Genomic DNA, 27638 nt, shown 5'->3' on the forward strand with positions numbered 1-27638 from the left:
CCTTAGATATTGCAAAAATGTAGAAATATGGAGGTTAATAAAGTGTTTCGCCTTCTTTGTAAAAATCAAACATTAGCAATGGACAAAAATGAACCAATTTCCTCTTGTCCTACATGGAGATATAAGGTCGCGGTGCTGCCAACTCTAATAGTCAGTAAGAGATTATTGCTTCTTTATTGCTTCTCCAAAAGAAATCTCAGAGCTCTGTGATATCTCCAGTTTATCACAGTTCATGCAAATATTAACAAGATTTTTCTTTTTCGTTTTCCTAAATCAGCGGTTTGCAGTGAGGGTGCTGGTTTAAGTAAAAGATCATTAGTCCTAGACCTTGGTTCATTAGAATCCACTTTTCCCTAGATCCTCAGGATAGAGTTCAGGTGCTATTAATGCAAATAAACAGAAATCTGGAAGACAAAATTCCACATATTGGAAGACATTTATTCCACATATGAGATAAATCACGTCTGCTTCATTTTTAAAAAAGCAACAGCTGATTGAGTTAAAAAATTTGCTATGATTTATTAAAAAATACTTTATTTCACTAGCTGAATAGTTAATTGTTCCACTGGTTTGCTGAAATACTTCATTACTTCAGCAAGAATTAAGGAAAAGCAGGAAATGTTTTTGAGTTAAGGAATCTACGGTGTGAAAAAAAATTTGATAAAAAGCCTGAGATAAATACTTTGTTGTTATTCATGCAAGTATTTAAACAGAGAGCAAACTTGATACTGTAGACCATTTAAAACTATATAGGGCAAATCGCATGTTCACACACATTTCAAAGACCACCGAATCATAGAATATTTTGAATTGAAAGGGACCCATAATATGCTCTTTTTCCACAGAGTACAGGAAGCCTTGTGAACAATTCACTTTTCACTGTAAATCACTGTCTCAATTTATCAAATCCAGAGTATTTGGAAAATGAAGCATTTCATCTTCTATGAAGATAGATACTTGGAGATAGTATGTCAGAGTGAGACGTTAGAGCTGATAGAACAGAAAGTTGATTGGAATATTATGGTCTGATGTCTTTTTTTCATATTTACCTAAATGTCATCTGGAAGGTATGGAGAGCAAGGTGAAAACACTTCAGCAGATTTTTAAAGACATCCTGAGGGGAAAAGACATAAGCATCTTTGCAGCATTATCATGTACAAAAGGCCAGGATGTGACCCCTGGAAAGATGACGATCACATCTGTTCCTGTAAAACAATTCCTGCATCTAAAAGGGAATAGAGGTTGAGGCATATTGAGAGGCAGAGCTCATTTTTGATGAATAGTATAGTTCCGGTGTAAGGCATGTACAACAATTATCCAGCCCAGCTGCGCTAGATATGAAGTCTGCTGGACATCGACATTCACACCTAAGTGGCACTTTTTAGAGTATCATGTTGTTCTGTGCTGGAGTTAGACTTACTTATGTAATAAGTGTTATACTATTTATAGAAAATTGAATTTTTGGACATGCAATAGGAAGCAAAACACAAATAATTTTTGTTTCCTGCAAAACCATTCTACTTGCAAGATAGATTTCTATGATTTGTTTCTGGTTTTCAGTTTGACTGGCTAGGATTCTTTTTTTCTTCTTTTTACTAATTGTCTTCCTTGTAGTAATGTCACATAAAATATCTCCTTAATACTTTACACCAACTTTTTCTCTTGATTTCAGCCTTTGATTTATTTTTGTATTCTTTTATACTATCCATATTTTCTTTTTCACTTTCCCCATCTTACTTCTCTTATTTTTATGTTTGGGTTTTGTTTGTTTGTTTGTTCTGTCCCTTTTTTCTCCAGTTATAATGCTTCTTATTTTATTTGTCTTTATTTCCGCAGCCTCCTCTCTCCCCGCCCAGGTTATATCTCTCTCTCTCCTTGCCATATTCCTAATGGAGAAAATATTTCTTACCCTTGCGTCCCATTTCCTGGAAAATATCGCTGCAGGAAAATCATAAAACAGAGGCTTCTGTGCTATTGCTTGCCAGAAATACACCCATTCTTGGTTATGTGTGGGAAAAGTACATAAGGCTTATCAGATCTGAAATCAGTGAATTTTAGTGTTATAAGAAAGTTGCAGGGAGCATTGTGTGGAGTATGAAACAATGTCTTGTTTGTTGCTTTGTTAACAGAGAGACTCATAGAATCAGAGAATGAAATATATCAATTTTAGACAAATCCTACAGAGATTTATTATTATATTAATTGAGAAATTTAAGAATAAGTCAGACTGTATTCAGTCATTTGTGGTGTTGTGGCATAGAGTGAGATAATTAGTGAATAGTATCAAATTGCTACAGAATCTTTGCAGAACTTCATTTCTAGTTCTGCAATAATGCATTTATTATTAATTTCCTTTTTTTGTTGTTCAGTTTTGGTCAAATATTGCAGGAAGAAAATTGTAGAAATGGAAGGTTAACTATGACCGAGTATCAAGGAGACAGAATGTTAAACTTAGAGGCACAGATATTTTGTGTTGGAAATCCTTACAGATTCACCCATTCCTGGTTCTTTTTTTTTTTTTTTTGAAGTGTTGTGTGAAGGTGTATTTTATTAATGAAAGCTAACTCGCTCAGCTCAGTCGCTGAAAACTATATCATCATTTGTGGAGATTAAGCAATGTGAAAGTAATTAGCTTCAGGCCTTTAGAAGAGTAGTTTTGAGGAAAATAAGCTGTTTATTTTCCCATTTTTCTTAAACATGAAAGGACATGAAATCTCTCCAGGGAGCTATTTGCTGTGAATTTCACAAGGAGCTCTCATGTTCAGATCCTGTGTGCTTCAAACAGTATGTGTAATGAGATCATCTGGGGAAAAACATGTCTTCCAAACTTTTGCCTTCTTTCAGTCGACATTTGAGGAGCCAGGTTGGCAGGAGCTATATCCACTTCGCTTTGGTCAGAGATCCGGTTGGTCAAAAGGCGAAGCCTCTGACATATAAAAGAATTTCCAAGTATCCCATGGGAAGCATAGCCTACAGTTATCAATAAACACTTTTTTTGTTTGTTTAAATCAAATTTTATTTACTCTTATTTAGAATATTACTCCTAGTAAAGTGGAAAATAGAAGAACTGTCTTTCGTCCAAAAAATGTATCTTTCGCGAGATTTTGTCATGATATTTATGTTCCAGAGCCTTTAGTTTAGCGAGCTGTTATGAACTCCAGTCATTTGTGAAGGGCTGTCTGTGTACATGACAGTGGGCCCAGCCTGTTTAGTTTGTAACACTAAGCGAGCTGGACAAAGCACATAAAATGGCTAGAGCTAAAACAGCCCATACCCTGCAGATACAGATAGATATAGATATATGTACACACGTACAAACACATCTATATATACATTTATGGTTGGTCTTAAAGGTCTTTTCCAGCCTAAAGGGTTTTGTGATTCTTTTTTACCCTAAAGGATTCTAATATTTTATGATTTCCATATATGAAATGTGACTGTAGAGAAGCATTAACTGTAACTTCAGTATCTTTCCTAACTCTTCAGCTCATCTTACACCAGTAGCAAAGACTCTACAGCATGTGGGGATTTGAAGATTGATGTGATGCTGAACTATGAGGCCCCTTGTTAAAAGTTCCACCCACAACTCCTACCCCTCTTCTCTCAAACAGCAGTCTGCTTGCCAGAGTAGCTGAAGAAACATCAGGCTTTTAAAATCCCTGTAGGCATTTATCAAAAGTTGTATCACAGTCGTATTTTATTCCACTGAGGACAGGCTCTTTATGGACATGTGTAATGCAAACTACTGTAATAAGTATCCCTGCAATGAATTATTGCAAAACTCAGCATCTTCTGGGTGCTTCCCAAATACTAGTTGGTTCTTTCAATCCATGGTGAGAAATAGGGATGAATTTTACCATCTATGTGTGCAGAGGAACTAACATTTGAGAATATAAAATCCAAAAGGAAAATCCCTTCATTCCTGAACTCGACATGAGATTGTGTCTATACATCAGTCTTTCTGGCCTCCATATGTAAACCAAATATTACTGATGTTTTCAAATATTTGTTCCAAACCAGTGAATCTCTCATAAGCTGAGTCACAGGCATGCTCAGCAGCAGTCTTAGCTCACAACAAGCTTTTGGTAGGGGATAGGCACCAGGGCAAGTAAGTTTCATCAAAATGTAAGTTGAAATCCTCACTGACCTATTATAGTAGTTTTTAGGTTTGGAGGTTTGTTGTTTTGGGTTTTTATGGGGGCTGAGTGCAAACTCGAGGTATGTTAAAAGTGGATAGATGGGCAGATGATACAATAGCAGGAAGAAAGGTGTTTCTTCCTCTACAAGAGACAAAGAATGTCTTGTAGATAAGGATGTGCCATATAGAAGGCAGCCAGCTTTTTATATTTGAACATCAGTACCTTTCTATTACCTTAACAGTTTCTCTTTCCATTGTGTCATTTCATTAATTTTAATAATTAATTTGTTTCTATTTGTTTGATTTTCCTCTTTTTTTAAACTATGTTTTGACTTGCATCACCTGTAAGCTGCCAGCAAAACCAGGAGATAACTTTTCTAAATATATGGAACCAAAATTCTAGCTCATCTATAATCACACTAATTAAGGAATTACTAAAATCATAGTTCTTTTTAACCTTGATATTTTAAATAATTTTAGTAGTTGCAGATTTCATCTTCCCAACAGGGGGGGATTTGATCCTTTTTGGAAGTTGAGTTTTCCCATCAGACTCTTTAGTTAAAATGGTGTTTTGTATATTCCATGAGAACTGGAACTTCTGCCAAAACCACAGTTGTCATGATTCTTTAATGGTCTCTTATTTATTTAGCTGGCGTTGCCAGTTGGCTTCAGAAGTCATATACCCATGTATTTTTCTTCATTTCTGTTAGTTTAAGTCTCAGTTAGTTTAAGTCTCAGTTTTGCTTGATATTTCCCTGCAAAGACACACATATAGATTCATGTTACAGTCATTCCTTCTGTAGAGATCCTATTTATTTATTTCTGTAAGCTAGTGGAAGAAGGCCAAATATCTGGCTTGGCATTCAATTATTTTAATGAAGTGTCAAAAACTGGAAAAATTCTTTGTAGCATGTTTGGGGCAGTCAGTGTAAGAAAGTGTGCATAGTAAGTATAAATGGGCATGATTATCATCAACAGCCATGCCAGCAGGAAATCTAATGAAACCATCTTAAATTTATGAAGTTCTGTGTGATAAATTTCCGTTTTTTGAAGCTGTGAAAGATTTGTATGGTTGTTGGGGTTTTTTTTACTGTGGAAGGTACATTCATTTTAAATTGTTCTTATCTATCTTTTACTTCCTTTAATTTGAAATTTTCTCCTCTCTGAAGATTTATTTAGAAGAACCATGCAGAATAACAGCAATTTTGCCTACTTTATATTTTCATTTCAATATGCATATGTAGATTTCTTCTAATGTATTCTTCTGCTTTTCATGTAGACATGTAAGGGTACATGAGATTGTAAAAATAATCAGTTACATTGTTTGTAAGTACAGAAGAAAAGCTCTTAAAAATAATTAAATTTAAGAAAACATTACACACGCAACCTAAATTTAGCATGATGTTGTACCATCTTTGCATATATAATATATTCTGCAGGATCTCCAATTTATCTGGTTGATGGATAAATGATAGGAAGAGAAAGGGCATATTAGTTGATGCGTGTTAGTCTTGTTTCCTTATAAAATAAGACTTGCACAATTTACTTTCACCTGTCAGCAGTTATAGATTACATTTGGCAGTGCACATCTATATGAGTCACGCCAGACTATATTTAGGATACTGAGGAAAACTGAGGTTATCATGTTGAAAATATATTCACCAGAAACTAAGATCCACTAATCTGTTGCTTTTTAGTCAAGCAGTATTAGCTAAATCATTTTGTTTACAGCTCTTTAACTTATTTAACCAGCCACCACTGTCACTCTACTGACAATGGAATTATTTACATTCTTCAGTGTTCATGATCCATAATACCTAAGCATCTGAAAAACATTAATTGAAAACATTTCTGTAAAAGTCCCTTAGAAAAGGAAAACATAAGATACATTTGGATAATTAAAGCTCTGAGTTTTGGTCCTACAAAGACACAAAGACTTTGGCAGTCAGGGGTTTTTATCTTGGTTATGCTAAATTTGCACAAACAGCTTCATTTTTTTCTTGTCCAAATTGGAAGAATATGTCCTGATTTTTTTCAACACATTTTTAGGTGTGTGACCTGATTCCAATCAGCTATTTTTAGGCTGTTCATTATGAAAATTAGAGGGTTTTTAAGGTAAGAACGTGTGAGGGTGGAAAGCTGGGAAGTGCACAAAGCTAGCAGCAGTCAGAATAGTAAAAGCAAACAAGGACAAACCAAAGATGAAGCTGGCAATTATAAGTCATTCTCCAATCCTGACTTCCATATCACAGGTCCTTTTCCTTGCCAAAATGTTATCAACTGTCAGAGCTCATAATTCATGGTTTAGTTGTTAAAATGCTGGGACAGGATTGCATAGGGTTGGGTAGGGTGGGATACACTGTCAGCTGTCCGCTGACACCAGAAGGATGATGAGCCTTAGCAATTTCTGGTTCTCCTCCATACCCTGGAGGGAATACACTCTGCTGACACAGATCATCTGCCCATTCATCCCCACTTGGTTTGAAGAGAGGTTAAAGCAGACATACAAAGTTTGCTTTGAATGGGGAACACATTTGTTGCAGATAGAGTGCTCAGAGAATTTAAGAGCTGTCCTGCAAAGGCACTCTCTAATGCAATTTCCAGAGGCTTGTAACTCAATGAAACCTTAATGAATATCCTTGGAAGCAATAGAAAACCTCTTAGATTCCAAGTCCTGGTGCCAAAGTATTGTTAAAGGTTTGTAGAGGGAGAGAATGTAAAACTAGCAAAAAAATACTGCTCTTTCTCCTCATTTTCGCTAATCCCTTATTCTGAAATACTGTGAATTTTTTGGGGAGAAACTTCTTTTAAAGTGATAAAAAGCCCAAGGTAGAGAAATAATATGCAAATTGCCAGTGCAAAAGGTTAATGTCAGCCAATTTTTTTTCTTTCTAGAGTCATTTTGTGTCTTTCTGGCGTGTCAATTACATATTATATCACTGCAGATACCTTTTTGTCAGGCTGCCTACTTCAGGTTACAGACAGCTTTTACAGTCTTTTCTACAGGCTATGCAGTAGTGTGTACTATATTTTCTGAATCTTTTGGCTTCAGTAAGACTTTAAGCCAAGTAAGATATTTTTGCCATTTTAGAAAGTCCTGGTAGCAGTAGTGTTTAAAAAAAATACTAAAAATGTCAGTGACATTTAAGTTGTGACACAGTTTTCAAGCCAGGCTCTGTAGATTATGTGTGTCATTTTCATAGTATTTTCACAGGGCGCCCTCTAAAATTGCCGTTGTAGTTTTCCTCACACCTTGCATAAAGCTGAACGTTGTGTCCTTCTATAGAAAATTCTGGGCAGTCTGCAAGTCACGTAATAGTATGTTATTTGTATAGGAGGACACTTTATAATCAAAATGGCTCAGCTGCTGGTATGTGTTGTGTGTGCAAATGGGTTTTTATAATACGCTTCCTGATTTGGGGCTGCCTGGGACAACACAGGCAAAGTGAGTTATTTCAAGATGCTCATTGCTTCCTGTGATCCATTTAGTTCTTGTACTTACTGTTACTTCATACAACACTGAAACAAACATAGTATAGATTATAGTTCTTGACCCAGAGTTTACAATTTAGGGGTTTATTCATATCAATTTGTTGTTTCTTTTCTACCTGGAGAATCAGAGCAACATCCAACTCCTGTGTTCCAGAAATTAATTCTTTAGGGTATGCCATTTTGGAAAGCTGCAAGTGCGTACCCTGAAGACTTAAGTCTTTCTCTTCCACTTTCTTAGGTGTTTGAAGTTGGTTCTCTGCCATAGCTCAGTTTGGTTTAAAACAAAATTAAAGACATAGCTAATTAGCATTAATTAATGTAGAAAAATAATGCAAAGTCTATATTTGGAGATAGTATATTCATTGTGTTGAATGTTTTCACTTTTATGCTTCTGATTTCTTATGTCCTTCCACCCCCCCACCCCCAATACCCTCATTTAGGACTCTTCTGTCTGTAAAAACAATGAGTTCTGTCCTACTTATCTGACACAGAGCTGATAATACACTTTCAGCAGTGCAGTGAATTTTTGAGTATTCAGAAGAAATAGAAGAATGTGTCTCCCATAAAATAGCTTTGTGTTTCTTGTATATCCCAGCATTCCAGTTCCTTATCTCAAAACATCACATTTCAAATCCTGAATTGACTTTGTCTGTACTTTTGCCAGCCAAAGAGCTAAGATAACTGAATTTGGTTTGCACATCAGCTGTACTAACTGGCTTCAATATATCCCTAAATCTGGCTAGGTTTACCTTTAAAGAGAAAGGTCTTACAATTTTCTCCTAAACCCTTCATAACTTTATTCAGCTATGAATGACATGTGAAATATACTGCCAGACCAGTATGGTCTGTTGTAGAAAGCATGCAGGCTTCCACTCTTGAAAAAAGTCAAGATCTAATACTTTTTCTTCACCGGTGAATAGGAGATCAACTCTCAGCAAAACAAAGTTTCAGAAAGAGAGAGACAAACCCAATTTTATGATCACTACTTTTCTCTCTCAGTGCCATGCCCCAGCATCATTAGACTGAGCTCAGGAATTCTATAACTGATGGGATAAGCTTGTGATGTTTAACAGTGCCGGGTCATTCTGTTTATTTTAGCTTTGCCAATGACACTCTAAAGAAATGTTCAGATTATTTTAAATTCTTTGTGGATGAATTTACATTTTTTTAGATAAGCATACATTGATGGATCAGAAAGGGACATTATGAAACTTAGTTAAATAAGAATGAAACTGGTCTAAATCATGGTAGCCTTTTCGTTTTACCGCAGTTCTGATAGTTTGCATAGCCTAAGGGTCTGTCCTACTCCCTGGAAATGGGGGCCAGAAAAACAAACTCTACTTTCATGTAACTTCTGTTAGTCTGTGAACGTATTTGCATGCTATTGTAACATTGCTCTATTAAATAAAAGGTAGGAAGAAGATTTTAGACTGGTATGTTAGAATTTAAGCCATCATAGGCCACTGTCTTTGTCAGGTCTGCCATCCCTCACAACTGTACTGACATCCCTGTTGAGCTTCCACAGCTCAGACATTCTTGTATGACCCAAGAGCAACATTTGTGCCTCTTGTTGCCAGGAGGAAAACCCTTTATTGTACAGTTTATAGTTTTATAGGAAATATGTAAAAGCTGAAAGAATAAAAAGCCTGAATTGCTGTTTTTAGAAAGCTAATCAGTCCTTAAACCTTTAGATGGGAAATATCATTTGTTCCTGATCCTTCTAGCTCTTTGGATGAGTAGTCCAGAAAAAGATGTATTCACAGTCGTACACAAAGTAGATTTCATGAGCTCCGGGCTATATTATTTACATGATCAGTACATTCACACAGCAGTGTTACTGCTTAGAGATACTGTATTTCACTGTCTTTCTCATATTCAGACAGGCTCTGGCTTGCCAGAATATTTTTTTTTCCCTGAATGAGCGTATAACTAACAGATGTTTGTTTTTGGCTCCATGTCTACATTCTTTGAAAGCTGGAGAATTAAATTGCTGACATTCAGACAACACTAATTCACATATCCAGGGAGCCTAATTTGCTATCCCTGAGATCCTGATTCCTGGTGTTCATGGGTTTAAAAACCATTTCAGTGGCACAATATAAGAATAGGCTGGGGAGTTTCAATAGTATTCTCCCGTTAAACATAATCACATTTTATAAACATCTGCGTCATTACGGGTGTGATTCATCTCTAGGCTGTATACAGCTGTGTTTCCAGTTTCAATTACCAGTCCCTTAATTGCATATCCAGCTCATGTTACTAATTTAGTTAATTTATTCATAATTAAGAGTATTCTATTTTCTACGAACGTTTATTGAGCTTAGTACATTATAAAAAATAATTTTAAAAACCCAACCCAGGGCTGAGCAGTTTTGATTCTTACACTAGTCACATCAGAACAAAAATGTCAGTCACTCACCTGGAGAGGAACACAATATAGAAGGGACATTTTTGCTTTTCTCACCGTGAAATGAGAAACCTTTGCAGGGGTTTTGCTTTGTGTTTGAAAGCAAATGACAGTATGAATGTATTCTTCTCTTCTCATTTTGCCCTCCTTCCTCTCATCCAAAATAATTCTATAATTCTATAGTTCAGACTGACACGCAGGGTTTTTAATATGTAAGAAGCACTATAAAGGGTGTTACAAAGAGAGATTTATGTGGGAGACACGAATCATGTCTGATGCATTTATGTCCTCTAATGTTTATATACATATATACACTTAAATCATGATTAGGAACTGTGACAAAACTTTAAAATTAAGGCTGAGACACATTCTGATGGAACATAAGGACTGTCTTAGTAATATTATTTATCAAAATGTGTTTGCTTTTTAGAAAACATCTTTTCTGTTTCACTACAAGAGTATTGTGTGCAAAATGGTTTAGAGATCCTAGAAAAAAAAAAAACCTTCTTGCAGTTCACCACAGCTATTAATGTTATTCACTTACCATTTTAGCAGGATTGATTGCAACTCTCCAACACTTTGTGAACACACAGATACTGTCTTCTCCATTATCTTTACGAGCACTACTGGGATATTCATTCTAGGAAATGTCTACAATATTAAGGCATTGTGTGTATAAATGGATCTCTAAAAAGAAAAGGATAAAAAAGGAAAAAATTCAGCTTTTTCGCACTTACGTTGGCATAAAAATATATTTTGATACTTGAATGTTATCACTGAGTCAGTAAGCACAATATTGAAAGTTCAGCATCCCTTTCTGGAAAAGAAGAGAGACAAACATAGAACAGTTTTCCCTCTTTAAAATAAAAATATTTGTTTGTTGTTGGAGACCAATATTGTTTCCCAAGTAGACTATCACATGATTTGAAGTAAACATAGGGATCTGTAAGTTGTATGGAAAACATTGGAATAGTCTGATCAATATGTCTCAAGCAGAGCTTCAGGATTTTAATGACAGCTGCTGAATCCCTTCTGCTGAAAAACCACAGTTGTCTGCTGCTTTTTCCTTTATTCTTCTCCTTCCTCCGATCTCGATGCTCTTTAGTTTCTCTCACTGCTCTTTTTTTCCACAAAGCTTCCTTTCTTCCTCTTCATATAAGTTCCTCCTTGTCTGTTATTTGGTTTACTATCACACCACTACTTTTTAAAAAAAAAAGACTAGGAAGAAAAACATCAAACACATATTAAGCACGACCAGAAAATGTATCATCTGAAATGAGAAGAAAGAGAGGGAGAGAAAAAAAGCTGAATATAAGGTGCTGCTGAGGTAGGCTTTTAGTCAGGGCAGTTTTATGAACCACACCTTTTTCTTTTTGCAAGGAATTTCTTAATATCAGAGTTTGTGAGAGATACAGACATGCTCTAAGCAGGCTTCCAAAGCTCCTCAAAGCAGATGGTCTCATAATTTTCTTTACTTTTACTTGTCAAATATTAATGCTGGAATGTAATCTTGTGCAGATAATAAAAGTTTGAACCATTCCCACCTTTTAGCTGCATACTCTGTGTATTTAGCAAATAGAATGACAGTTGCAGTGCTAACCTTGCTGTATGAATTCCAGGCTGCCCCACCTTTTTTGATTAAAATGGTGATTAGGGTTAAAGGAGATTATAGCAATTTGCCAGGGTCCTGTTTCGCTGCAAGCTCAAGGTAAAAGAGGGTGATTCAAGTGCCTGCAGAAAGATAGATTATCACGGGTTGATCAATCTTCAAGCTTCTATGGATTTTTACTACCTTTGTTATTTGCGTATATTCTCTGGCTTTTACTATGCAAGACGATGTGAAATGCCTTCATTTTCTGTACACAAGAAAAAGTTAATAATTTTCTGCCTCCAAAGAGAGATGGGTCTACAGAAGGGAGCACATAAGCCATTTAAATTGTATTATATTATTATCATACTCTGGAGGTTATTTTCTTCTTTTTCTTACTCCAAATAAAAAGATAAGGCAGTTGTATCTTGTGCTTCAGATGGTAGGTTTAAACCCTGTGGAAGTCTATATGCATTTAAACCCATGTGAATTTGTATTTTAAAGAGAATTCCACATGATTTGATTATTTGTCTAGAGAGATGACGGAGACACAAGTTGGAAATAAATATAATATCCAGACCTTAAATGATTTCCTGTTTAAATTAAGCTTTTCAGATTAAGGTTTTGGGTTTAGATCATTAGGAAGATCAGGTTTGATTTGAGGGTTCTGAGTCCTCAATTTCAGGATATTTGATATGGTATTGCTATCCATGTTCTTCTCAGAAGAGGGCTTTGTTCATGCAGTACCAGGAAAAAAATAGTTGATTTTTTTCTGCATACTTTTAATGACAGAAGAAAATAAATACCTGTCACAAATATATTGGCACATTATTGTGTGTTTCAGTTTTGTGTATTTAACCTCAGAGGACAATTTTACTTTTAGTATACTCTCAGAACTCCTGAGGGACCTGGAACTGAAGATAATACCCATGAAGTGGTAATTTCAGCAGCATATGAGTACAGTATTACTGTGCTCACAGTTGCTGCCACTTAAAGAATAAGCTGTTGAAATGACCAGCTCCAAATTTCAGTTCCCATTGGTTTAGTCATCATTTGTTGATGACTACATGTATCTGTCTTAGTAGAGAAATTAATGTGTTTTGCAATAGATCTTGAACTATACTTCAGTTATTTTTATTTTCCCTCAAAAAGTAACTCTTAAAAGCCTGCTCTCTGATCCTATATAATGCAATAACAGACCTCCCAGCTATCTGGACATGTCTTTCACTGGATCAGCCAGTATGTCAAATGTTTGTATTAAATGTTTGCTTGTTATATAAAGCAAGCAGTGTGATTTTGAGCCACTCTCATGTCAGAAACAGATCTGTATTTAGCTGACCTCTAAAACAGCCCTACCTGGGCCTGACCAAGGAAGAAATTAGTCAGTAAAAATCAAGAAAGGGTGAGGCCACTAGAAGATCAGAAGTATTCCAGTTGTGAGAAAGCAATTTGCCCCTCTGGTAGGATGCCCACTTCTGCTCCTGGAATGTAAGTGCAAGTGCTGCATGCTTTACCTATGCCCGTCCTTCAGTGGAAGGCACATATCAAGTCAGCAGGATTTATCTCCCTGTTTCCTGGTCACGTCAATCCGTTATCCTTCACTTGTGGAAAATCATCAAAGGTTCTCCGCCAGTTATGCTGAATGAGTAAGTCTGTGTAGATTTGAAAACCTAGATTTGTTTCTGAGGTTTTTGTGCGTGCTGTCGTCCCACTCTGGGGACTGTATAAATCCCATTAAAGCAGCAGCCTCCCAAACTACTCCAGCAGGTTTTGGTTGTGAGTTGGTGTCGTGCCCCAACCCCCTCCAATATTCAGATGCATAGGTGAACTTGTAGAATTTTAATTACATCTGTATCAGATGAGCTGCAGAAATTTCAAAGGGTTTGGGGTGAGATTTAATTTTAGATAGCAGCTTAATTAACTGCATTTGTAAAAACTAGAGCAACTTCAATTAAATGTCTCTACATTAATTTAGTTATTTAATTGAAAATTTATTGGGATAGTCCTTACAATTTATAACTCTTCCTGTTTGAGTAATTTAAATAACAGATCATAATAATAATTAAAAAGAAAAAAAACACCTGTATTTAAGCTGTATTTAAGCTTTTGCTACATCTCTACCAACCTTCTTCAAATAGCAGATTATTTTTCTCGTAAACATTTATTCTGGTTTGTGGATTTTGTAACAGGATGGAACATCTGAAAACTAAATTTTTTTCTTCTCATACGTGTTGGGGTTGTTTTGTTTTTAACTCACATGAGATTTTTGACCCTTTTTTCAATGTCATAACAACTCTGGTTTATACTACTACAAAACTGGCACTCGCAAGACTGTTCAGGGCACAGGTGTGTTGGGGTTAGTAGTGATGGCCAAAGAAAGCTCTTTGAGTTCTGGGTATGCAGAGGAATAAGTAGGGGAGCTGGTCCAGTGAGGAGAACAGGGGCCTGCAACACATGAATCCTTTTGTAGTGTTTCTCAGGAGCCTGCACGTGTCCAGCACAGCAGGTAGCCTCTCCCCGGTTCCCCACTCTGCTCTGAGAGATGGGAGTCGCAAAGAGAGGCTGGAGTGTTGCACATCATTGAAGAAGATTGTGCAGCTATTTAAATGAAACCCCATATTGTGTGTCTACCTTCTCTTGTGACACAACAACATGAGAAAAAGGCTAACCATTCTTTTTTTACAGTTAGACTGTGTCATGTTTTTGTCCCAGCCAACATCTGTAGGTCCTGCAGCCACTCACTCCCCCCGCAGTGAGATAGAAGAGAGAATTGGAAGAGCAATGGTGAGAGAACTCATATGATGAGATAAAGACAGTTTAATAGGACAAACAAACAAGAAAAAAACCCAAAAAACCCCAACAAAGCAAAACAAATTATGAAGAGCACAATATCTCACCACCCAAGATCGATGCCTCCCAAAACCCCCAGCTGCCATGCAAGACCTCCAGCTGCCCCTGCACAAACCCCCCAGGTATACACAAAACACGATGTTATATGGTACAGAACATGTCTTTTGCCAGTTTGGGTCAGCTGCCCCGGCTGCATCCCCTCACGGCTTCTTGGGCATTCTCACCTTCTTGTTGGCAGGGCAGTGTGAGAAGCTGAAAAGTCCCAGACTACTTGGCAACAACTGAAAGCATCAGTGTGTTACCAGCATTGCTCTCATCCTAACTCCCACACATGTCACTACACCAGCTATTGGAAATAAAATTAATTCTACCCCAGCTGAAATCCGGACAGGCTGCATCTACCTGAACTAGAAATATAATATGTATATTATACTAAATATTATATGTAAACTACAATTCATTCCATCTTTACCTTCCATTTCTGAACTTATACCAATCATCTCAATCTTCCAGTGAGTGCACTCAGAATTTCCAGTAGTATATGCTTTCTCTAATTGAAATTATTTCCACTGCCCTACATTTCCCTTATGATTGAAAAGTGAATTCCATTGCTACTTTGCCAAAGAGACTGTTCATAATAATTTTCTTTTTCCTTCCCAACACCTATTGCATGCATCAGTTGCATAAGTGGTAATTTGAAGCCTTTTTAGCACAGCTGGATATTTTTCATTGATTCTTTTCATCTGAGCATCATTCATTAGAGTTTCTTCATCTTTTTGTCTGCAGTGCACTTTATCTACAGAATTCTGGGATCTGTACAACAAAATAGAACAAAATGTACAAGGACTTCAAGTCCTTACCGTGCCATATCTGTCAGGTTATAAATTTGAGACAGAGCAAACCCCATTTTCTTGCCTTCCTTGAGGTACCTATTCATCTTAATTTATTCCATACTGACAAAGAAGCTATGAGAAGTTGCAGTTGAATGTTCCAATCCTCCTTCTTGTGATTTGCATTACTACTACCATTACAAATGTTCTTTAAAGTATATATTTATTAAATTACAAGCTCTCATTTGGAAAGGCTCAGGTTTGCTTTTCAGTCCACATGTGAATATTACAGTGTCTGTCCCACAGTTTCACCCTTTCCATCAGGATAATTAACTGTATGTATGTATAGAACTTTTACTTCTCTCCTGTTCCCTGCTTGAGGAAAAAGCAAGCTTGCCATAACAAGCAATACTATTTTAAAAAAAAACCCAAACAATTTCATAATTAATTGTTTTATTTTAAAAAAAGTGTTATAAGGAGGGAACATTAAGTATTTTTTTTAATTATTATAAATTTTGAAATATAAAGTTTTTAAAGTAATTAAGCAAAACTGCAGTTTCTTTAAATCCTGTTGCTTTATGTTCATTTTTTTTCTCAATATTTTAATTTTATGTCCCAGGAAATGTAACCACATTTTCTGATTAGCTTTGCCCACTACAAATACAAAGGTGGTGAGTAATTAAGACAAATAATATAAATGGTTGACATTGTCAAAGAATATACTATGTATGAAATGAAGTACTCACTGTTAAGGTGAGTAATAAAATGAGCTTTTTTGGAAGTATTGGAGTGAAATTTAATTGTTAGTCAAACTTTTAGTTATATCCTCTTTTTCAAACAGCAAGACTAATTCAGCAGACTTCAACATGTACACTTGCTTCTAAGATGGTCAGCATCTCAGATCCACCTGTTTTTTGGGGATCATTACCTGGTTTTCTTCCCCTAATTTACTGATGGGAATTCCTGACTAAATGATGGACTTGGAGTAAATGGTGGATAGTCTTTCTGTACTTTTTTATTTCCTCCCATTGAAATGCTTTATTTGAGGTACAGCAGGTTTTTTAAAGTGAAGTTTAATTGCTATGTATTCTTAAAATGTTCAGTGAAATAAGGACTAATAGAGTAATTTTCCACAAATCATAGAATCGTAGAATCTCCTGTGCTGGGAGGGACCCGTAAGGATCATCAGGTCCCAATTCTGGCTCCACACAGGGCCAGACAAGTCAGAGCATGGGACTGAGCGCATCGTCCAGATGCTTCTTGAACTCAGCCAAGCACAGTGCTGTGACCACTTCCCTAGGGAGCCTGTTCCAGTGCCCGACCGCTCTCTCAGTAAAGAACCTCTTCCTAAAATCCAGAGTAAACCTCCCCTGTTGAAGCTTCATGCTGTTCCCTAAGGCTCACAAAGAGAGGAGATCAGCGCCTGCCCCTTCGCTCCCCATTGTTGGGAAGCCATAGACCATGATGAGGTCTCTCCTCAGCCTCTGCTTCTCCAGGCTGAATAAACCGAGGGACTTCAGCTTCTCCTCGTAAGGTTTCCCCTGCAGACCCTTTACCATCCTCATTTGCCCTTCTCTGGACACTCTCCAATATTTTTATGCCCCTCTTGTACTGTGGCACCCAAAACTACACCCAGTACTCAAGTTGAGACACAGTATTCGAGGTGTGTAGTATATTAAACAGAAAGTTGGGTAAGACATTAGGTTTATGAACTCATGAGCCATTTTTCTCAATGGTATGGAGTGTTTCTAAATGAACCAAAATAACTTGTTTGAAAGAAAGTCTGAAGTAATGAACAAAATCTTTATGATCTCAACCTACTCAGCAAACTTACAAGATGAGTGGTGCTACTGCTAGGACAGTCACTGTAGTTTCAGTGTCTCTGATGGCTGATGTAATGTCTGCAGGCCAGTAGAGCTATAAAGCAGCAAATGCAGAAGCTGGTGTCCTTTGTGCTCCTTCTTAAAATAACATGCACTTATTTTAAAGGCTGCTTGAGCTTGATCTAACAAAATGTTCACATTGAAATATTTTGTTATTACCTGATTGGTGTAGAACGTGTCTAGTTACTAATAATAGTTTCTTCTACAGTAATACTCCATGGGACTACATTTATTCTATACCATCATACAAAGAATGTCTTTCCTAAGTTATTTCATAGTCACTCATCAGTAGTTATTGTAAAAAAGTCCATCTTTCAGCTCTTTTAGAAGTGTTTTGTTTAATGGCCCCCATGTCCAAGTACATTTCAGCCCAGTCACCTGTTCCTGTACGAAATGAGATGCAGCTTATGCTTTAGCTTTGAAGCACTGTGAAAGTGAAAGAACTTTGCCTTTCTAACAAATATGAAGCAGGTGCTCAGTCACAATTGATTGTGATATATATTTTGCTCTGCTTTTAAAATAGTAAATAATATTCAAGTCTGATTACTTGTTAATGTACCTTGGGTATTACAAAATAATAGTCTCATTGATTTACACGAGGTGGTCTGATCAACAAGATTTTTTTCCACAGTGTTTACTGCTACTCCATTTACTCTTGTTAATTCTCACTGTTTAATAGTTAAGCATTTAACTGAATAGTTATTTTGCTATTCTTTACTGAGAAGATCATAGTCTGGTCAAGAGCCAAACCTATTAAGATCTTATGATGAGAAGTGCCTTGGTATCCTAAGAATAAGTTCATAGTGTACAAAGCACAGTGTTTAGAACCTGACTTCCAGGGGTTTTAATATTCTCTAATTAAGTATACACTAGCAAGGCAAGGAAACCTGTAAATGGATCATCCAATCTGTGTTTATAGATATAAACAGTAGAATACTTAAAGATTAAGGTCAGAACAGTTTCAATGTAGATACTATAGCTTATTTGAATCTATTAGGGAAGAAATGTTAGCTGCTAGTACAGCAGTCAGTGAATGGCTTCCCAATTAATAAGAAAATCCCACTTCTGTTTAAAAAATTTCAAGTGCTAATAATAGTGGCAGAAAATTGACAGGCAAAATGGTTTTACCAATGTAGGTGTCAAGATTGGTATTGCGCTTTCTCAAGGGAACTATATTTGAACAAGTCCAAGGTTCCATTTTAAATTTTTTGAAACTAGGGCTGAAAAAAAAGTTGCTATGTTAAAATTACATCTTTTGACAGTCCAACTTAACTTTGAAGGTGCTCCTCACATTTCCAGTGTTATTGATTCTATCTTGAACAGTAATGCAGTCACAAATCAGTGATTATAACTCTCTGGATATACCTCACTGCTGCAGAGTTGAAGGATGTAGTTGTGAATATGTACTACAAAAGTTCATAGTCAATGCTGCTTAGCCTGTATTGGATCAAAGACAGGAGAAATGTTGGTCCTGGAGTGAATTCGCTCTCTAGAAGTGAACTTGCTTGTTCCTCCTTGACTCAGTGTATTAAAACTTATGCAGCTGGATGTGGAAAACAAACTCAAACCCCCACACAGTGTTTATGTGGTATTTCATCAGTTTTTTTCCAGAAGTCCTTCAGAGGTCTCTTCATTCAGTTCAGGTTTTTCCTGGTTTGAAAATACCTTCAGAAAAATGGTTTGGAGTTTCTGGTAGTCTTATTGAAGGAAACACATATAAAGTTTGATTTCTCTCTTGCTCACCAATGTTTTGTACTTTTTAGATATTTTTCTGTACTCCAAGCACTGTATTTTTTATAAATTTTTCTAACCATAGTCAGAATAATTTAAATTCTGGAATGATTTTGGAAGGAAAGTTGTTGCGTACACATACTGCTACACATATGTTTACACACACGTGTCAAAACAGATTTTCTGGAAACAAAAATAAGTTTGAGAGCTGACAAGCAGGTATGTAATTTATTCTTGCAGTACTAAGCTATCACAACAGACACACAGGTGAATGCCTGGGAAAAAAAACCTGTCAAATTATTTTAAATCCAACAAGTGCCTCTGTATAGACTTTTCAGCGGGAGGTATTTCAGATTGCCACAAAAAAAATGCCACAAGTTGTGAAGATTTTTATTTCCAGGCAGCACAGAAACTAGGACAATTGTTCCGTAGTATAAATTTGATTGGTAGGTACTGCAGTCAAAATATTGAACCATGGGGACTTCATGAAACAGAAACAGGAGGTGCCCTTGTTGTTGAGCCACAGTTGGATTTCTTGTGTTTGCACGGGTCAGAAATGAGGCATCCTATTATCCAAAAAATCCGAGAACTGCAGTGGTCAGAAAAGCAAAGTTTTAAGAAGCCTAACCTGTAAGTTGCTGTCATAACAGGGATTCTAGGTTTGGCTTTGGAGGTTTTTTTTCAGTTTTACATTTGGCTGCACTTTAAAGAATACCGAGGAGACATGGCTTGCTGTGGGGCAGTACAGGCAGTGGCATTTCTGAAATCTGGAGGTTGGAGGAATGACTGCTAGGAAAGAACAATAAAAAATCGAACACTTAAACTCAGAAGAATTACTTAAAACAGGCAGAATGTTATATAGTATGAAGCAAATGACAGGAGCCCAGGCAGAATCTAACAGGAAATTGACAGTGGTGAGAAGAGGGAGAGGGATGGCAGAATGGGAAGATCAGTTGAGGCAGGTTCTTTTTGGCATTGGGAGTCACAGGAGAAATGATTTATCTCTTATTACATGCATGGTTTTTTAAATTTTCCTTTCAAAATAATTCTAAATGCTATGAAATTGCTACACTTTACTCACAGGAGACAGTAAAGTCGGATTTTTTCCTGTACCAAATTCAGCACCCCTCAGACACATGATCCTGCCAGTTGTTCTCTCATATAACAAACATTAACAGTACAAGATCTGTGCTCCTGGTTCCTCAGCTGTTGTTTTTTTTTTCCTGCTTTTTCCTCCCCGATTGTCATGGTTGTTTTCCCTTGTACAACACAAATGCTAAATAATAAGACAGTGTAATGGTATGGGCAGCTGAATGAGAAACACCCTGATAGAAAGATGTCCTTAGGGAAATGCCACACTGTGTTCTGCAAGGACATATATTTCAAAATCAAATGCAAACACATTGTTGATGTTTTTTTTCTTGAGTTTGGGGGGGCGGGGTTCTAAATTTCATGGAGGCTTGGAGACTTTCCTGTGTGGGTTTCCTTCCAAATATTCCAGTCTCACTGCACCTTGGTTAGTTCACCAAGTCTTCTATTACTTTCTCAAATGGTAACTTTGAAAGTTCACTTTGGGATTTGTAGCTACCTTAAAGCCTTGTGTCTGCCACTGCTGGCAGCCCAAAAGCATAAAAATTACCCAGTCAAAAGCAATTACAGATCATCAGAGCAGAATCTGGCTTCTGCAGCCAGAAGGCAGTTATGGACATGTAACTGTAGGCCAGCATTTCAATTCCAGCAGTATGTAATCAAAGCACTTGTTTGTTCAGAGGAATCTTACTGTATGGCGGAGTTATTGACTGAACAGGCTGTCTAAATAACGGCTTCCGTCGCAGGTTTGGTTGGCTAAGAGTTTTGTTTTTATCTGTGACTGTGGGGAAGACTATGAGGCTATGAAAATACCTAGAAAAGAAACAATATAATCCAATCTGCAGAACGCAGAGGGGGTGAGTTCCAGTGAGAAAAGGAGAAGGGGAAATGAGAAACCTTCCTACAGTGAGGTTTAATGGTCTAACAGATAAATTTTAAAAGGCATAAAATAATTAAAGTATGTAACTTAATGATGTTCAAGACAAACAGAACAAATAAAAAATAAATGGAGTGACAAAAATGTCATTCATATAGTCATGTCTTTATTAGAACAGAGAAAATTTTGTCTATGTAGCATTAAAATAAGGATTGTCATTATTGATTCAGAATGGAGAAAGAAAAGCTAACACCCTAGGACAGAAAAGTTTCAAAGTTAAATAATTCTACAGTCACAATTTTATTCCTTGGGATTTTCTCTAAGTTAAAGAGGTAACTCTGAATACAGAAAACCCCCAAACATTTAAATTGTTGTACCTTCCACTTGTACACTTCTGTTTATAAGCTATTAATTTCTAAATAAAGTTAAACAAGACTCAGTGCTGCATGAAATTCCTTTGCATGTCTCATTCAAATGCATAAACTCATTGCAGCAAATAATACACTGAACAAACATGGTTTCATTTGGTTTTAACAGATGATCTGATTATTTTTATTTGACATAATTTGTCAAAAAGCATATATAAACCTTTTTCTGCCTTCGGGTTTCTTTAAAAGTCCTAGCCATCCTGATCTATTAACCCTTTTTGTCATTTGGGAAATGGCATTGTTCACCTATTCTTAAAGCATTCATTCGATTTTGGTGATTAGATGATATTACACCTCATACCAAGGGCAACTGACCATTTCTTTCATCATGTACTTCTGGTGGTGTTGGGTTGTTGGGATTTTTATTATTTTCTGTAATCCCTGAGAACAAATTTCAATCTCAGAAACATTAATGAAATTTTATATAAAAATAGGCATCTGACCTTGTAGCATTAAAGCGAATTAACAGTTTTACTGAAAGTAGAATCAAGTCCATCATTATTTCTTAAACTGTATACATGGGTTTACGATTCTCTTTCACTGATTTTAAGAGCTTTTTTAAAGTGATGTTGACCTTTCATAGAGATCGCGCTTAAGATTCTAAAAATGGTTTTACATATTTTGTCTTGTGGTATCCTTTCTTGAGAAAGTCCTTCATAGTTAAATCTCTCATAAATAGGTTTTTTTTTCAGCAGAATGTTCATTTATTTAATTTATTTGCTTAACTTGAAGGCCACATGTCAACTTGTCACTGTGACAAGAGCTTGTAAATTAGACATTCAGAAAGCCTTTCTGATTTAGTAGATTAAAGGTTTGCAACTGCCAATTAAACTGCCTGCTGGGGTGTTATATGGTGCCACTACACAGATACTGCAAATTCTGTTTCCGAGGTGGGATTCACACTGTGTTGGAAATTTTGCCTTTGCTGCTCTCCTTGTATTACTCCTTCTTCATTGATCAGTTGCGTTGGTCTCCACTTCAAGATCTCCATCTTTCTTACTGTCTTAATTCTCCAAGATCTCCTCTATTCTCAGAATTTCTCCTCTTAGAAACAAATGAATAATAAGGCAAGCCTTAACAGAAATAAATTATTGACTTGTGAAATAAAAAGGGACAAAAGCTGTGAAAATAAGGTGGTAAATTTAAGAGAGATCTTTAAGGCATTTGATACTAAGCAGTTTTCAAGATGTAACTTTTTCATCTGGAGGTTAAAGGATATTTTTCATATTTGAAAATATGAATGCTGAATGCATTTTAACAACTCTGTCATGGTATTTGTGCTTCAGAGTTTGTTCATTTTTGAACCAACATGCAAAAAAGGTTTGCTTAGTGTTTGCACTAATATGACGTCTGCGAAACAGCAATAGTGAGTGCAGCCCAGCTAAAGTTTTCCTGGAAACACCGAATACCATAGCTTTAATTCCACTGCCTCCTGCAAGGCTGCAGCTTTGTTCCACTGGGAACGAAGAACCCTCCCTCTGCTCCTCAAATTCAGGAGCTGCATTTGTGGAGTGGATAGATCTGGGGATTGAACAAAGCCATTTTCGAAGATTTTCATTTCATCTGAGACTTTTACAGATTGACAGTGGTAAATAGGGTATTCAGCTTTGCAAAGAGAGGGATAATAACAACATTTCAGTAGACAACTGCATGTGATGTTACTGGAATTACTTGAATAAAATTTATGGCACTTACCAAGAGCACTATAAGACAATGTTTTTTTCTGACACATATGAAGCAATGGTTTTCTTCAATGCATGATGTAATCCCAAGCACGAATACAGGCTGGGCATAGAGTGGTTTGTGAGCACCCTGAGGAGAAGGATTTGGAGGTGCCTATTGATGAGTAACTCAACATGAGCTGGCAGTGTATGCTTGCAGCCCAAAAGGCCAATCAGATTCTGGGCTGCATCGAGAGAAGTGCGTCCAGCAGACTGAAGGGAGTGATTCTGCCCCTCTACTCTGCTCTTGTGAGACCCCATCTGGAGTACTGCATCCAGCTCTGGGCCCCCTGAAATGAGAATATTGAGCTGTTGGAGTGGGTCCAGTGGAGAGTCATGAATATGATCAGAGAACTGAAGCACCTCTTCTACAAGGATAGGCTGGGAAAATTGGCGTTATTCTACCTGGACAAGAGAAGGCTCTGAGGAAATCTTATAGAGGCCTTGAAGTACCTGAAGGGAGGCTACAGGAAAGGTGGGGAGGGGATGTTTGTCAGAGATTGTAGTGACAGAACAAGGGGTAATGGGTTTAAACTGGAAGAGGATAGATTTGTACTATATATGAGGAAGAAGTTTTTCACTGTGAGGGCAGTGAGACCCTGGCACAGGCTGCCCAGAGAAGCTGTGGCAGCCCCCTCCCTGGCAGTGTTCAAGGACAGGTTGGATGGGGCTTTGGGCAGCCTGATCTAGTGGAGGGTGTCCCTGCCCATGGCAGATGGGTGGAACTAAATGGGCTTTGAGATCCCTCACAACCCAAACCAGTCTGGGATTCTACGAGTCTTTGTATACACTGTTATATTTTGTGCTAGTATAACTTAGCCTTCACTATATACCACCCTACATTCTCTGTAAAAATATGATATATGGTATAATATTATTTTTTAAAAAATACTATAAGCACCTTTTCTTCTCAAAGAGATTAAACTGTAGAAATAAGAGAATGTATCTTCCAATTTAAATTAGAAAGAGTTTTGTATTGTCATATTTTAGCAGCGTGAGCTATATATAACTTTGGTTTTGCTTTCATGTCATTTGAACTTAATTTACAGATTAGAAAGCATAATTATATAGACTTTGACCAGCTGCAGGATAGAGACAGCTCCTCTCACAAGTCATATTACAGTATTATAGGAGTTTTGCCATTATCTTCAATCAGTGTAGTATCAATCCTATCAGCAATTGTTTCCATTTAAACTATTATTTGCCTAGAGTAACTTTATTATCTTTCAGTGTGCTATATGCACATCTGCCCTGAGGAGAAAAGAGACTTTTGTGCAAAATCAGGAGCCTCGGTTGTGTATAAAGAAGTCTCAGATAACAGGGAGCATTAAGCACTGATTGTAAGGATGCTCCCAAGCTGCTGGGATGTAGCACATTCTGGAGAAGTCATCGAGACTGAGAGGTTCTTTTGAAAAGGTTCATTAGCCAAGAACAATAATTAAAAAGTTTATTTAATCCAGCCAATCAGCAATCTCACATAATGAAGCTTTTCTTTTCATGTTGTGTCAGCACTTGATTGAGCAAGTAGTTTTAATACATCTCGACATGGAGTATTATACTGTAGAGATCGCTAGTTGTAAGAATATGGATGAAAGAAATAATGTGAATAGACCACATTGTAATGAGACTCTCCCTACTGACATCATCTTAACTGTTTTCAGCCTGTGCATCTAAAAATGAAACCAAATAGGTGACCTGTTGGGGAAGTTTTGGGACTAAGGATTATTTAGAGTGAATAGATGTATTACTACTGGTGACTCTCAAAGAGGAAAAAGAGCAGAAAAAATAAGAGAGAAGAGATATGGAATTAATACAACTGCTGCTGTGCATAGAATCCTGAATTATGAGTCATTACCCTATAATGTTACCCAGTAAATAACCTTTTTTCCTTAACTTCCATCTTCTCCTGTGTTTTCCTATATTCCTCTTCCTTCCTGCCTTCCTTCTGTGAGCCTTCCCAAGAATATTCCTGCTTTTCATGCAAACTCAGGGAAGTTAAAATTTATAAGTCATATTTACACATATCTTCAGAGGGTTATTTTTTGAGGTATCTGTCTTAATATGAGCTGAATTGCCTCAAGAGACACATACTTCTCTATTTCTGATAGAGGAAGGCTGATTTAGCTGTCTCACCTCAGGACTCCTGAGTTAGGGTAGATAAATTGTACTTATACAGACAGCCCTGCATACCTTTTTGTCTTGTTATTATATATGTATTATATCTGTAGCAGCATGCTCAGTCTAAGATATTCTTCAGCTCTTATTTGTAGACATTATTAGATAAAATTCAGTGTTTTACTACATATGTATGAAAAAAAGATTTTCACTGCCTTTGGGGCAGCAACAGGGGTTTTGAGGTACTACCTGAAATGATAAAAGAGAGTGAGGAAACTAAACAACAAATTAAGGAGAAAAGAAAGAAAACAGTGAAAAAGACAGGACTGAAATTTGACTAGTGATGGAATGATAATCCCAGAGGAGCCAGGGGGCAATACAAGTGGAAAGAAGCTGAAGATGCTCAAAGAAAAAACTTTGAAATGGTAATCAGCTGAAAGCAGTGCTGGGTAAAGATGATACTGAATGAAGCCTCTGTTTCTTTTAGAAATGACCTGTATAAAATACAGGTCCAAGCTATAAGCTTCTTATTTGCAGTGATGAGCAGTTATTCCCGAAACCAATGCTAGTAATGGCACTGGAGATTCACAAACCTTGGGAAAAGGAGCAATAAAACTAATATGATAAAAGATCAATGAAAGTAAGAGAATGTAACTAGAGCTATAAAAGAATAATCTTCACTGGTGATGCTCAAATGATACAGGAGATTGGAGGCGTATGTTCTAGGGAAGGTATAAAATAAAACATTTCTTGCATGACATTCTACTTACAGTTCCCTAAGTCACCAAACATACATGCCCCTTGGCACAAAAACTGTGTATATTACTTGACCTTTCAGAAATTAATGGCATTTTCAGTGCAACATGAATTTATTAGAATTTTTTTTAGAGAGAAAAAATGAGAAAGAAAAAAAGAAGCAAAAAAACCACACATTAAAATCTTGTTAAGAGACAGTAGGACTTTACCTCAGGGATGGATTATGAAGCATTAAGAAAAGCATATTCAAATAAAGTACAACAAAGAAGAATGGATTTTTAAATTGTTAAGAAACATTAAAAAATACAATGTAGTCAGTTCCATTTAAAAATTTAAAAGTATAATGAAGAGAAATAACAGTATTTTAACAGACAAACTCAAGAAATAAAAAGGGCCACACCAAGGTATCATATTTTATGTGTTTATGGTTGTATTTTAAGGAGATCTAACTGTGATACACCTGATGTTACTTCCCATGCATGCCTCAGAAGTGGAGAGACAATGCCTAAAAGAAACACATCTATCAAACAACCCTTTTTAGAGTATGAATGGTAGAAGTTTCAAGCCTATAAAGACTAACATTTCAGCCACAACAGGATCCTAATTAATGTTTAAGACTTCTTCTGTTACAGAAGGTTTAAACATATATTTAATGTGAGGATAACAGAATAATCAGGTAACAGGCGCTCTGTAGGAAAAATGCAGGGGAAGGGCAGGGTCAACATAAATGTAGCGCTGTAAAACTTTGTCTCTGAGGCACCTTTAGGAACAATCACAGGAATGTAAATGTTCTAACGTGATGCACCCGAAGTCTCAATGTACTGCTTGGTAAGTGATGGGAGGCAATAATGGCCTCGAGACAGCCTTTGCAGATCAACGCCCTGCGCTGCCCTGCTGCAAGTTGGTTTTTTAATAAGCATTTGACAAGAAGAAATTTAATCCCTAGTGTATATTTTGTAAAGATTTCTCATTGGAGCTGATCTTTTCTGTTGTTTCCTGCCCCAATCTGGATGCCTTCACCCATGGAAAACAGTAACTTTTTCTGTAAATAGTATCAGTGAAATCTGTAAGACTTCCCATGGAGTAAGATGCTACTTAATACAAATGTGAGTGAAGAGATAACAATGCCACCCTTGAAACTCAGTTGAGATAGAAATGGAAGAGAAAAAATGATCAAGTTTGTGCTGTCAGTCAGAGAAAGCACAGAATCAAGTTATTTTACATTTGATATTTTTGAGAGGTGTATCTTACAACTTTTCCCCTTTTTTAAGTTGCTGGAACCTTCTTGATTTAAAATGGTTGAGGATTTATCTGCATGTAGAATTGATGAGACTTTCTGGGGATCAAGAGGGAAAAAGGAAGGAAAAGCATGGAACCGATCTTATATCAAATCACCTCTATTTTTATTGCCTTCAGTGGAAGACAGTATCATCACTATAGATTTGCCAAAACAACAGGAGATGCTTATGAACATGACATGTTAATGACATTTCTGAAATTCTGAAAACATCAGGAAGTTGATGTCTGAAATAGTATGTATCTTCAGTTTTAGGAATTATTTGTATTAGGCTGCATTCTGTCTCCTACTCCCATCCAAAAACTTGAATTTCTGTTTTGGGGAACTAGTATTTCCCCTACAGTTGGTACAGGAGCACATTGCATAAGAGGTGAAAATCTGGGGTTTGTACTTGAAGGAATCCCCCTTCTATTCCTCCCAAGAATTGAAAAATATG

General features: G+C 36.6%; 1 protein-coding gene across 4 annotated transcripts in view; it reads left to right on the forward strand.

Moving 5' to 3' along the window:
* The window catches only part of DMD (dystrophin), a gene marked incomplete at its 5' end in the record, with an annotated part of 1290802 nt that overhangs the window by 1115890 nt on the left and 147274 nt on the right, over nt 1–27638 (forward strand). The window lies entirely within an intron of this gene.

Source organism: Gallinula chloropus (assembly GCF_964237585.1).
Source record: "Gallinula chloropus genome assembly, chromosome: 1".
Lineage (NCBI taxonomy): Eukaryota > Metazoa > Chordata > Aves > Gruiformes > Rallidae > Gallinula > Gallinula chloropus.